Below are 13,926 nucleotides of genomic sequence, written 5' to 3' on the forward strand. Positions count from 1 at the left end.
TACAATACAGATAATAACAATAGTGCTGCAGTAGGCTCTCTCCTCCCCAGACCTGCATCTCTTTTTACTGAATCTATTTTTCCTTAATAAATATATCTTGTGCTTAGTGCAAGGGAAGTTCCACTCTCCACTTGTGTCCAAGTTCCATTATTACTCACTAACATTGATGGCATAAAGGCTAGAGCAGTGGTTCCCAACCTGTGGCCCGCGGTCCAAAAGTGGCCCATGGGGGCTTTAAAAGAGGCCTGCAGCTCCCTTCCTGCAGAAGGGAGCCACTGTCTAAGGACCCAGGTGGAGTGCGTTTCCCTGGGGCTAAAAGACCAATGCAGGCTTCTTGCTGCAGCAAAGGGGATGGGAGATCAGCGCTCCCTTCCCCCTGGCTATAGCAGGGGGCATGGCAAAGAGCTCCACCTAGGTCCATAGGTGCTGGGGTCCCTTCTGGAGCCAGAGGGAGGGGAAATTAGTGCTCACCTCCCTTGGCTCCAGCAGAGAGCAAAGCGCTCTGCCTGGGTCCCTAGGTGCTGGGGTCCCTGCTGGAACCCGAGGGATGGGAGCACTGATCTCCCTGGCTGCAGAAGGGATCCACTACCTAGGGACCCAGGTGGAGCACACAGGCCTACAAGACACATGCAGTTTCCCTGCTGCAGCAAGGGAGATAGGAGACCAGCGAGGAGGTAGCCTCCTCACTGAACTCCTTTCCTCCGGCTGCAGTGGGGGAGGAGAGGGGCTGCTGGCAGAGACTGGTGGCTCTTCATGGTTGTAAAAATGATATCTGTGGCCCTCGAGACAGAAAGGTTGGGAACCACTGGGCTAGAGTTCCATGAAAGGTCTTGTTGTACAGTTCCCTTTCAGGACTCCACAGCCAAAAACATTCAATAGTGCTTCTGTAGTTCTTTCCTTCAATAAATGGGAGTGGGGCCTGAACATATTGGTGTTGTTGAGGGCATATAGGAAGTGAGCAACCGAGCTATGAATCAACACTGGCTTGTAGAATGGTCAGAAATGCACTAGACAGCCCAATACAGAAATTGCAGGAAACAGGAGCTCGATGGTGATTAGTTGGGTGAGCATTCTACCTGAAGGAAGGCCAAATGAGAGAGTCTGCTGTGTATGCTTAAGTAGCTTCAAGTGATCCCCATGCCCCACCAAAGCAACAATGGAGCTAGGAGCCCGCCTCTCCAGAGGCCCACCCAGCTTGAAATTTTGTACACATGGTTCTAAAATAAATGCATGGCCACATAACAACAACACAGCTGTAATCTGCACACCAGAACCCCGTGGCCACACAGGGGCTATAGTTCAGATCTTCCTGCTACAAAAATCCATTAACCAGCTAATAAATACATAACACAAATATCGAGCTGTTAAGTAGTAGTTTTCCTCAGTAGATCTCAACAGGTTTTAAAAGAAGGTCAGTCTCATTGTTCCCATTTCACAAAAGGAAAAACTGACGCACAGGAAAGTGAAGTAATTTGCCTGTGGTGACCCAGCAGACTGGGGAATAGAACCCAGGTCTCCTCACTCGCCTGCCATTGGCCTAACCACTAGGTAACAGTGCCTCCCATGGCAGAATTAGTGACAGCTAAAGCTAAAGAGGTAGGCTCTCAACAAACGTAGAGCAGAAGACTAACAACGTTGTGATAGGCACATCAGTGTTTGTATAAGAACAAGCATCTTGTTGAGCACTACGGATTGAACTTGGAACCTCCACAGCTCAAAGCATAAATCTGCACAGCTTAAACTAAAGGACTAATCTTAGTATAGTAGATAATATTCTGTTTCATAGGAAGTCTGAGGAACCTATGTTTTTTTCCTATCAAATAAGCATTCTGTTTAGCAGTGAGTGCTTGCCTGCAACTGTTCTGTATGCTTGTTCCATGTTCCCAGATAAAATGGCCATTATCCTTCAGAAATCCAGATTCCTGTATGGTTTATCACAAGTTTGGTCCATATTTAGAAATAAGCCAGTTAGGCCTAACAAACAGATGATCAATACTGCTCAACAATTAATACACAGAGCCAGAAATTCAGCTGGGTAAATTGGCGCAGCTCCATATACCAGTAGGTTAATAGAGCTATAGTAGACCTGTTTACATCAGAAGAGGATCAGACACATAGTAAATAGGGAACTGAACGCTGTTAACTTTACAGTAGATGAGGCAGTGACTAATTTGGATGACAGCTTCCAAATGCAGCAAGAAGCATTTAAGAGGCTATTCCTTCCCCTAATCCTTGTGTGGACTGGGCACCTCTTTGGATAACAGTGGAAAAGGACCAAAGCCAGATCTCACAGCTGCAGTGACCGTGAAGGCACATACTGGAATTCTAGATTTTCCATTTGAAAGGCCTCATCTGATTTAGCTCTACAGAGCTGAATTAACCCGGAAGCCAAGACAGCAGGCCAGAACGACTGAACAGCTGGAGAAGAACTAGAGGGCAGCAGCTGAAAATAAACTGTGTTTAGACACTGTGAACATAGCCTAATAACAATGAAGTGATGTAAGCCTGAAGCATATCTTCAATGATTAATACAATTCGATATAAACAACCTTGATAGTAATTCTATGCCATATTTTGCTATAAAATCAGACACTAACTCACAAAAAGAGGCTGTCCAAGATCTGTAATGGCTTTCTTAGCCGCATGCACATAGACAAGTGATGGAAAACTACAGGTTGCACTTGAATAGTAAATAAATAATAAATAATAATAATATATAAGGGTCCTAAAAATCTCAAGATGTAAAAACAAGGACAAAGCTTCCCTTGTTACATACAGTACTTGACAGAGTTTCTAAATGAGTTAGTAATTCTGAATATCACTGATATTCTGGGCAAAGAAATTCCAAAAGAAAGCAGTATTTCAGATAACGTGTTTATGCCACCAGGCAATAATTGTATATAGTCCTTTATGCCAGCAGATCTCAAAGCACTTTACAGAGGAGGTAAGTTTCATTATCCCCATTTTACAGCTATAGAAACTGAGGCACAGGGAGACGAAGTGACTTTCCCAAGGTCCAGCAGCAGGGCAAGGACAAAGCCAAGAATGGAATCAGAGTCCCATCCCAGTGCTCTATCCACTAGGCCACACTGCCTCCCATACCACAATTTACCTAGATAGAGAAAGGTTGATTCAGAACTTTGGGCTTCCATAGTTTTAGCAGTTCAAGGAGTGTGAGTTACCTATGTTACTCTGGAATTGGGGAATTTGGTTTTTTCCCACATTGGCAATGGATCAGTTCCAAGTATCTGTGAAATTTGTATTTATTAGAAATCCCTAATCCATGGACCTGACCTCTAAACTGGATTCATTAGAAAGGCTTTATAACTGAGTGCAGTCATAGGCATGCGCAGCACATTTCATTAGGGTGTGCACCCACTGAATTTCATTGCAAACTCAATTCCACCAGCAGGCCACATTTGAATTACCCGCCGGCAGAATTCTCGCCGCGTTCTAGTCTCTGCTGCGAAATATCGCGAGGAACGATATTTCAGCGGTGGATCGCAGCAAAAGCTCTCAGTTCCTTCTTCCTCCTGTCTTGCCATCGGCCGAAAAATCGTGTGCCCTCTGCTTTTTCAGCAGCAGATGGCAACGTGGAACACATCATAAACGGCCGTATGTTTCACACCCCTGCATTAGGGTGTGTCTGGGCACACCCGGCACACCCCATGCGCACGCCTATGATTGCAGTGGAAGAATCCAAAGCAATCTCACGCTCATTGAAATAGCCTCTTGGAATTAATTTCTGTTGAAATCCAACATACATGAGATTTTTCTTCTGCATCCTAGAAATTGATGAGGACTATACAGCACAGGAGTTGTAATGGAGGCAGAGGTCTTCCCCATTCACTTTAATGAAGTATTTGTTGGAATCTGGATTCATTAAAAATGCAGATTCTACAGAGCATTACTAACAAACCCCGGTTTCAATGAACAAAACATTTTGCTTCAGTGTTTTCAATAGACCATTTCCATTTCTAAGTGTCAGGTCCATTGACTTCCAGCTGAAAATCTCAGGCTATGTCTACACTGACAGCGGCAAAGTCGCCGCCATCAGATCGACTTATCTGGATCGACTGAGCAGTCAGTGAAGACCTGCTCAGTTGATCCAGAAGTCGACGTTATTAATCCACCCCCGCAAGTGGCGTAGCGCTGCATCGACCGGAACGTGGTTTCCATCGGCGCAGCGCAGTGCAGTGAAGACGGCGCACAGAAGAGAAGCACAGCAGTCGACAGGAGTTATGCAAGTTCTTTGCGCACTTTGCGTAAGTCCCGTCGGCTGCTGCTGAATCGCAGAGGTAAGTGTAGACCAAGCCTCAGATATATTAAAAGCTAGGGAACTTTATTAACTGTTAAAGGGATCAAATTCCTCTTTCAGTTACACTTGTATAAATCTTAGAATTACTCTGGATTTATACGAATGTAACTGTGGGCAGAATTTGACCATACGTATCTTTGGAAACCCTGGTTTCCCTTATATTAACATACATTTGTTGAAATATTAAAATCCACGTGCAGGACTAGCCTTCAGGATATGGGGCCTGGTCCTAAACTGGTGTAAATCAATATAACTACACTGACTTAATTGAAGTGGCTGGGACTTACACCAGCTGAGTCTCTGGCCCATGGTGTCCTGTACCAGAGAAACAAAAATAGCCTGAAGCTATAATGATCCCCTGTGAATTTCTTGCTTAGATATAGCAATGGGTGGAACCCGGTTTTCCTTCACATTTTAGAAAGAAACAGGGTCCCCAAATTTCATCCTCAAGTGAACTATGAGCTTCATACAGGGCCCGATCAAGCTATACTGAAGTTATTGGGCATCTTTCCATTGATTTCATGGGAGCTGGATCAGGTCCTTAGTTGGGGTTTGTACAGATGATACCGATGCATTTTTAACTACTACATTGTAAGCAGCATGGATTATGGTACTGAAATCTTTATGGAATAAATTATTCATTAAATGCCACAGAAATACAGAACCGCACATTATTTATACCCCAGAAAGCAAAGTGGGTCTTGCTAACATGACTACCAGAGGACAAAAGGAAACACAGACCCAATACTGTACCCTCGATCTGGCAAATAGGTGTCAAGTGGAAAGGGCCCATAGCAGAACGCTTGAGTCTCCAGATATATTTTAAATCTCAACCTATAGAGAGCACAGCATTGCCAAATTCTTTAAATTATATATATAGAAAATCCTAGGCACTGTAGTAACATTACATACATACATACATAACATAATTAATGTCCCTCCTGAGAACAGCTTATGCTACTGTATCTTTAGCTATTCTCCTACAGACATTCTTTGGAGATCTTTCAGAAAGAGCATCAAATTCCCTCATGACTAGAACAGAGATTAATATTATTTTAGGGAGGACACAGAAAGGATTGTTTCATAGTTAAGTCACAGGACTGGAATTCAAAACTCCCTGTTCTGCAGTGACCTTGGTCAAATCACTTGAATGTCTCTGTTCCTGTAAAAGGGGTTTGTATTTACCTATTTCAGTGTTCCAAGGATAAATTCCTTAGCATTTGTGAAGCACTTTCAGATCATCAGATGGACAATGCTATAGAAGTATGAATTATTGCCATCAAATACTTCTTTACACTGGAAGAAAGCCAAAGCCATTACTGTATGGACATCCACTTTTATGTGGTAGAATCACATGTTGCTCACAGGGTTCTGAAGAAAGTATTAAATTCTTTTACCAAAAAATATACCTACCTTGCAGTGCTTTTGGCATACGTTCAAACTCAGCCATGTTAAATATATTGTTGCTCTAATCTCACTGGAAGGTGTAGAACTGATGAGATATGTCTGAAAAAATACAAAAAAAACCAAACAAAGGATAGTCCAAAGGGCACCTGGGACATACCAGTGAAGTTCTAATGACTGTGATATGATACTGTGCTTGTAAGTGATACAACATTTTAGGAAGTCCAGGATACATTTACACATTGGAGAAAGTTCCAAGGTCAGCATGTGTGTAAGTACTGCACACCACCCACAGGGAAATACATTGCTATAATATAAAGCATTCCAGATGTCTAAGTGAGCCTAGGACAGATGTCCAGTGAACCCAGGATATGTGAATAAGGAAGGCTGAATTCCTTGTTAATATCTGCCCTGTGGTAGTCTCATAAGAGAATTTTTTTTTCCAAGGGCAAAGAACAACAAGGAGGTGGCTTTTATAAGTCATGTTATGGATTAGTATTAAATCCACATACATTTTACTAGCAAAACAAAGACATTTACATTCATTTTCACTATATTTTAAACCCTGTTATTTCAATAGGGACCAGATATTTTTTCACTGCAGCATTTGCAATGCAAACATCTAGGACATCATAACACACAGTCTCACTCTCTGTGGGCTTGACTCAAAGCCCACCAAGTGAAAAGACTCATAGTGATTTCAATGGGCTTTGGATTTGGCCCTGGTGGGTAATGGTTTCAAAAGCTCCTAACGCTACATCGACACAGGCATAAAAGATCCATGGCACGGCCATGGCTGGCCACTCACAAGCCTCAGGCTGTGGGGTTAAAAAAAAATCAGTGTAGACGTTCAGGCTCGGGCTGGAGCCCCAGCTCTGGGGACCCTCCACCCTGGAGCTGGAGTCAGCTGACTCAAGCCAGCAGTAGCTTTTTTATCCCTGTGTAGACAAAACATAAGTGACTTAGGATCCTAAGCAGATTCAAGATACTAGAGGAAGTAAATAGGAAGGATAATTGCACAGACCCAGGTTTCTTTACAAACCTCACAAGTTCATGTACAGGGGAGAGGTTACTTTAGTTTACTACATAAAAAATTTTCAGGGTATGTAACAGGGGTGCCCCCTCCACTCTTGTCCTCTTCAATGCACACAGACTGGTTGGAGACTCTCTGCTTGTAAACATCATGGGTGGTTTATTTACAGTGTTCCCATCACTTGTACAGCACTGTGTGGCACCTTAGCTACAACATATAATCCTCAGACCCTTAGACCACAGATAGGAGAGGGAGGAGATCTCTCCCTCCCAGATCTCTCTTGGCTCTGACTCTTAAAGACAGCCTGCCTACTTCTGCTCCCTGAGTTAATAGGCTAATTAGTGCTTTAACCCTCCCTAGCCCATCAGTGAGACAGTTTTGTCCCCTGGGTTTACTCCAGAGCAATTTAATTGATACAATGATCAGAGTGCTGGGCACCAGCACTTTGTCACAGGGTAATATCCCTTTGCTCCCTTCAAAAAAGAGCTAGATAAATTCATGGAGGACAGGTCCATCAATGGCTATTAGCCAGGATAGGCAAGGATTGCTGTTTGCCAGAGGCTGGGAATGGCCAACGCGATGGATCACTTGATGATTACCTGTTCTGTTCATTCCCTCTGAAGCACTTAGCATTGGCCACTGTCAGAAGGCAGAATCCTGGGCTAGATGGACCATTGGTCTGACCCAGTATAGCTGTTCTTACATTTTTATGTTAAAGCACTTTACACAAAAGTCAGTATCTTCATCCCCACTTTACATTGGGGGAAATGGAGGTAAAGGGAGAGAAACAAACTTGCTTAAGGTCATCCAGTAGGCTAGTGGCAGAGGTAGGAATAGAACCCAGCCTCCCAAGTCCCAGGCCAGTGCTCTAGCCACTAGGAATCTCTGTCTCCCATGTCACAATATAACTAAATACTGGACCATTGATCCAGAATTTTGTTCTGCTGTAGTTTTAATAGTTCAAGGAGTGTGAATTTCCTTTGTTATTCAAGAGCCTTTAGATGGGAATGACTTTCCCATTACCACTGGGCTCAACCAGAGTTAAACTGGCCACAATCTCTGCATCCCACTGCCAAAAGCCCAGAGCCATCCAGTCCTCTAAATATGTGTGTGTATCTGTGAAATCAAAACACTTCTTTATCATCTTAAGAACTTCATAACTTTGCTTTCAGAAAGTGAATGAACATCAGCACTAAACCAAAAATGTTTCAAGTTTTCCCAGCACAACATTAAAAATATTTGGAGCCAGATTCTCAGCTTGAGTAAATCAGCACAACTCCATAGACATCAACAGAGCTATGCTGACTTACACCAGGTGAGGATCTAGTCCTTTTATTATTCTCCCAGAAGGAAGATTACATAAAGAAGTTTTTTTGTTTGTTTGTTTGTTTTTAAAACAAACCACAAATACAATAAGCCCACCACTTGGGGGTAATTTTTGGTTTATAATGGATTTTGTTACTTGTTTAAATCATGTTAAGTATTTTGTCTTCTTTGAAGCAGCCAAAAAGTAATGTAATATTCAGCCTGACATAAAATAACTCCATAAATGGAGATAAATTAACCAGGATTCAATACAGACCAGAAGCAGGTTTGGCAGTTTGTCTGGGCTTCTGCGTCCTGACTACTGCACTGCTTGGGTGTCATTCAGCAGCAGAAAGCCTCTCTCCACAACTGGGAACTTGTGCTCAGAACTTAGCACCCCCACTCCAATAGCACTGCGCACACAGTCATGTCTTTTTCATACCAAATTAGGGAAGGACCCATTCTGATGAGCTAGAAAGAAACCTGGACAGTTCTGTTAATTGGCTAAAACTATCCTGTGATTGTTTGTCCTTACAAAAACATATGCCTCCCTGAATGTATTATAAATATTACTTTGAAGCAAGCTATAGATTCTGCTCACTCATGAGGTCTATATTCATACAACCATAGGAAAGACTTAAGTCACCTAGCCCACTCCACCGTCAATGAAGGATTTTCCCCTATATTATATTCTCCAGTTCTTTGCCCAGGTCAGTTTTGTATGGTAAGCAATGGGGCTTCCATCATTTCCCTTATAAAATTACTTCACAGTCTCATAGACCATGAGGTGTCGTCCATTCCCCCCCCCCCCCCCCGTACTATTCCTTTTTGTCTACTCTTGGCAGATGGTTTTGTGCTGCAGGGAATTTTTGTGCTGCCGTGTTTTGGAAATACATTTCCTGATGTCCCTGGCAAGCACACCAAGCAACTCACCCATGTTGTGTACAACTGCCTAACCAAGCATGGCAGCTCCACGCACTAGATGCGCTTCTGCCTATTGGATCTCCTGGGTCTGTGGTGAGAAAAGGCTGTTCAACCAAAGCTTGGATCAGCCATAGAAACATAGAAATCTATTAATAGATTACACAGGGGATGCAGGCAAAGGGATATGACAAGGATCAGCAGCAGTGCTGTGTGAAGGTGATACTTCACTAGGGATACCAGAAGGCCAGGCAGGCCCCAACAATAGATCTGGTGCCACTTTTGTAGAAGCAGCTGGTCTGCAAGAACTGCATGCTGCACTTGGCAGAGACCCCACCAGCACTCTGCAGACTGTGGATACCTTGGAGTCGAGACAGAGACCCCTGCCAGGTGGGGGCTGGGATAGAAGATGCCCCAGCCATGCCAGGAGTCAGAATCTGATTGAGACTTTGCCAGAATCTTGCCAGTCCCACCAGCTGAGCACAGATGAGCCTGATAAAGGGGGAGAGAACTCGGTAAGTGTGTGCATGCATTATTCCTTACAGTGTTTAAAATTAAAGATTGCACCCTGCCCATTGTCAAGTTAACAAGACAAAGGTATTGACTTTTCATTGTTTTACTCATATGAGAAAAGCTAGAGGTACAGAAAACAGGCATCCCCTGTGGGGTTAGGCATGGGGAGGGAGGGAGGTTTCAGGGCTCTTTGGTTATATATATATAGGGATGTTTCTTTTATCCTTCTGAGAGATCTTGATGAAACTTTCATGGAGATACTCTGCAACCCTCTCCCATAGATTTCCAGGGATGGCTGCCTTATTTCTTCTGCCACAGGAGGACCCTTTGCCATGCCACTCTGTGATGACTTTGACTAGCACCATTGCAGTAAACAGGCTAGCAGCATATGGGCCCAGCTTTGGGTTGCCAGTAGCAGCTGTGTTCTCTGTGCCTTTGTGACCCTCAGGAGTGAGATATCAGATAAAATCTCCACAGCCCATGGAAAATAGTGCCAATACTCAGTGCCATTGCCTTATACATGTATCCATGGAAAAGGAACTGAAATTGTATAGCTTAATGCAACATAAAATCCTTCCCCCCTTGTCCCTGGCAGGCCATTCTCACCCCGGCTGGGGTGACAGAGTGGTGCTGTGCCAAGGCACTCCAAAGCTGAAGTGTCAATAAACACGTCTTAGTGTTTTTGGGAATAGCGGAAGGGAGTTTTTAAATCAATCTTTCCGATTTGACCATAAATCCAATGGTACTTCTGTCTGTTTTTAATCAGCAGCTTCTGGAATGGCAGCCTTAAAGAGTGCCCCCTCCACACTAACAGAACACCTGACCCTGACTCGGAGGAGACAGAAGAGGATGAGGGAGGATGTGTGTTCTGCAAGATGCTGCATCAGACCATGAACAAAGGGTGTAGAGGGCCAATATGACCGACAGCATGGAGAAGGAAAAAGAGAACAGGAAAAGGGCCCAGGAGTCTCAAAAGACAAAGATAGGAAAATGCACCAGGGCATAGTCAGTCTTCTCAGGCAACAAACCCAAATGCTGCAGACCCTGGTTGACCTACGGGTCCCAAAATCCCACACTCCTCACCCTTTGCGGTCGTTGGAAAACTCCATGGTAGCTGCTCTCTTCACCCCTGAACACACCATATGGCATCATGAACTGCATCCTTACCCTGACCACTCCACATGGGGGACAGCAAACAAACCACAGATTGGCACACAACAATTCTGGTTCTAAGAAATCAGTGTAAATGCAGCCATAACAGACTATGTGTGCACTCAACTAGACCTAAATCTTTACTTTCTTCCTAATTTTAAATTATCACCCTATTAAGTTACGTTCAATTTGTATAACTTTGCCCTTAGTTTTTCTTGCCCATTGATTTTCTGCACTGTTTTTCCCCACTCACTAAAGTTCTAATTTTGGAGAACAAAATTATCTTAGTTCACAACAAACATTGCAGGATGCAGAGCGGTAGTCAAAGCAAATGGTACTTGTAAATGCACACCAAGCACCACAGAATTCATAGGTTCAGGAAAACACCCTGTTAAATTTATAAATGTACAGCAAGTGGCACCCAACGCTCCTGGCCCAGAGAACAATACTGTGGCTGACCGTTATGGTGCTCTTTCAAAGCCTCCCTCAACTGCACAGCTCCACATAGATCTCTTGCAATAGCTCTTCTGTCTGGCTATTCAAACACAGCAGACAGCTGCTGCACCTCTGCCCTCCACCTTGGCAACAGCTTTTTCCTCTTTGTCGCTCAGATATTATGCAGGACACAACAGGCAGCTATAACCATTGGGATATTTTTTTCACTGAGATCCAAAGTAGTGAGTAGATGCTGTCAGCATCCCTTCGATCTACCAAAAGTTCATTCAACAAACATGCTGCATCTGTTAAGCCAGTAGTTGAATCTTGCCTTGGTGCTGTCAAGGTGGCCAGTGTACGACTTCATGAGCCGGGGTAGGCAGGGTCCCCCATACTCACTATTGGCATTTCAATATTGCCAATGGTAATCGACTGGCCAGGAAAGAATGTCTCTGCTTGCAGCTTTCTCTGTGTTCTTAAAGATGTAAGCAGCATGCACTGATAGCAGGGAAGTACCCCTGGTGATCCACCAATGTTTGCATAACCATAGAAAAGTCACACTTTCTGTTGATGTACTCCGTTGCAAGGTGGGCCGGTGCCAAAATAGAGATGAGCGCTATCTATTGTCCCACCACAGTTCAGGAACCCCATTGCTGCAAATCTATCCACTATGTCCTGCACATAGACAAGGTTCACAGTCCTGTGTAGCAGGAGACAACTGACAGCTCTACATGACAATGGCCCCCACTGTGGATTTTCCAGCTCGAGCATGTTTTCCCACTCACCGGTAACCATCCCGCATTGCAAGCTTCCAGAGTGTGATCCACACTCACTTCTCCGCTATTGTAGGCTGGTGGCACAGTCCAGCCGGGGCGTCGCGACCCTTCCTCAGGCCCAGGCTCCAAGGAAGGCCACAGCGCCTTGGTTAAGGGGAATAAGCAGTGCCAATTACAAGTCTTTAGCCACGGCCCCCGGCGGGGCGGGCTTCCCTCACAGTCTGTAGCCCTCTGGCCCTCATGTAGGGCAGGGCGGATAAGGAATCTATAGCCCCGGCCTTCCAACAGGTGGGGCTGGTAAGCAGTCTATTGCCCTCAGGCGGGGCGGGGCAGGCGAAGCAGTCTGTAGCCCCCGGCCTTCCAACAGGCGGGCTAGTAAGCAGTCTGGTGCCCCAGCCCTCAGACAGGGCGGGGCAGGCGAAGGTAGTCTGTAGCTCCCGGCCCTTGAGCAGGGCGGGGCAGGCCACAGCAGTCTGTAGCTCCCGGCCTTCAGGCAGGCAGGGCTGGTAAGCTTGGTATCCTCTGGCAGGCGGGTTCAGAGGAGCCAAGCACTCCCAGGGTGGTTAGGGAAGGGGGGAGGAGGACGCAGGCCCACCTGACTCCATTGCGTCCCAGCTCAGGGCCCTATCAGTAGCAAAGTGGTTTGCCACTGAGTCAGCCGGGCTCCAGCTGCAACACACTGACTGTTTGGCCACTGCTTCAGCCACTCTCTAATCAGCTGTCCCTGGGCTACTTCCTCCCACCTAGTCCCCGGGTACTTGCATCCAGGTGTCTCCCTCTGGGTCGCTGGGGTAGACAGTGAGCGGGAATCCCACCAGTCCCTCAACGTTGACCGGTGGCAGGTCCGGGAACTCCTCAGGGTCGTCAGCAGAGGGCAGCTCCTCCAGGTCACAGGGCCCCAGGGGCTCCTCCGGCACACCAAGCTCAGTCTGCTCTTGTGGGTCCTCGATGTCGGGCAGATCCTCCAGGTCAGGGCTGGCCTTGGGGTTTCTCCCACTCAGCGGTCTCGGGTAACTCCTCCCAGCTACTAGGGCCCGGCGACCCTCTCCAGTCGCTCGGGCCTCGTGGCCTGAGCATGCCCTGAAGGCTCCGGTCGGTGGGGCGGTTGCTCTGCATAGCCACAGGGCCTGGGTCAGGCCCAGACCACAGCCTTGGGGAAGACACATCTGTCTCTAGTGGCAACTCCCCCCTGACTGAGCTGCTAGTCCGGCCTTTTATACTGGCCTCTCCTATCCTGGTTCCTCCCCTTTTCTCCCGGGGTATTGGGCCTGCAGGGCCTTGTTCTGCCCAGCAGCAGGGTTTTGCAGGGCCTTGATCTGCCCGGCAGGGGGGTTGCAGCTTGTCCTCGGGCCCAGACTCCAAGGAAGGCCACAGCGCCTTGCTACAGCTGTCCATGCAGCTCTTATTCTGGTGTCCCTATGCTGGAGTAAGCTCAGCACATGGATCCAAGAATGTGATCTTTCACATCCAAAAGTTCTGCAGCCACTGCTCAACTTCCCAGACCTGCATTATGATACGACCCCACCAGTCAGTGCACTTTTCTCATACACAAAAGCAGAGCTCCACCTCGTGCAGCTGCTCTGTGGACACCACAAACAACCTTGAATTGTTTTTCACTATGTCCCTCAGCAAACTGTCCTCAAAGAAAACCTCATGTCCCCCATTGTTGCGGTACTTCCTGCAGGTCTGCAAATATAGGAAAATCGTGTGTCCTGCATTTGCAATGTTCATGAAAATAGCGCAGAGTTCTGGGGGCTCCATGCTTCTGTCAGAGATGGCAAAGACCAAAAAGTGCTAAAAATGTTCATGGGATTTTTCTTTCTTTTTTAAAAAAAAAACCCACAAAAAATGGGATGGAGAAAGTCATATGTTGGGGAATTGACCCCTAGCTTCCAGAGATCCCTGGATGAGTCATTTCTATGCCACAACACACTGAAAATTTCCCCAAAGATATTGCCCAGACACCAGATAACTCCCCGTGGTGCCCTGCACTTTACATTGACACAAGTACTCCTGGTGAGTACGCACAGCGCTGATGCAAGCAGCCAAGTATGCATGCATGCCCCTGA

General features: G+C 45.9%; 1 protein-coding gene across 1 annotated transcript in view; it reads right to left on the reverse strand.

Annotated features, from left to right (window-relative positions):
• P4HA2 (prolyl 4-hydroxylase subunit alpha 2) overlaps positions 1 to 5,824 on the reverse strand; it is a 77,033-nt gene extending 71,209 nt beyond the window's left edge. The window contains exon 1 of the mRNA XM_067567125.1: positions 5,732 to 5,824. The gene's annotated coding sequence lies outside the window, so the exon portion shown is untranslated. The remainder of the gene's footprint in view (positions 1 to 5,731) is intronic.
• Positions 5,825 to 13,926: the final 8,102 nt, after the last annotated feature.

The sequence above is a fragment of the Emydura macquarii genome, unplaced genomic scaffold (assembly GCF_026122565.2).
Source record: "Emydura macquarii macquarii isolate MOO-44397 ecotype Brisbane River unplaced genomic scaffold, CSIRO-AGI_Emac_v2 contig_2768, whole genome shotgun sequence".
NCBI classification, from domain to species: domain Eukaryota; kingdom Metazoa; phylum Chordata; order Testudines; family Chelidae; genus Emydura; species Emydura macquarii.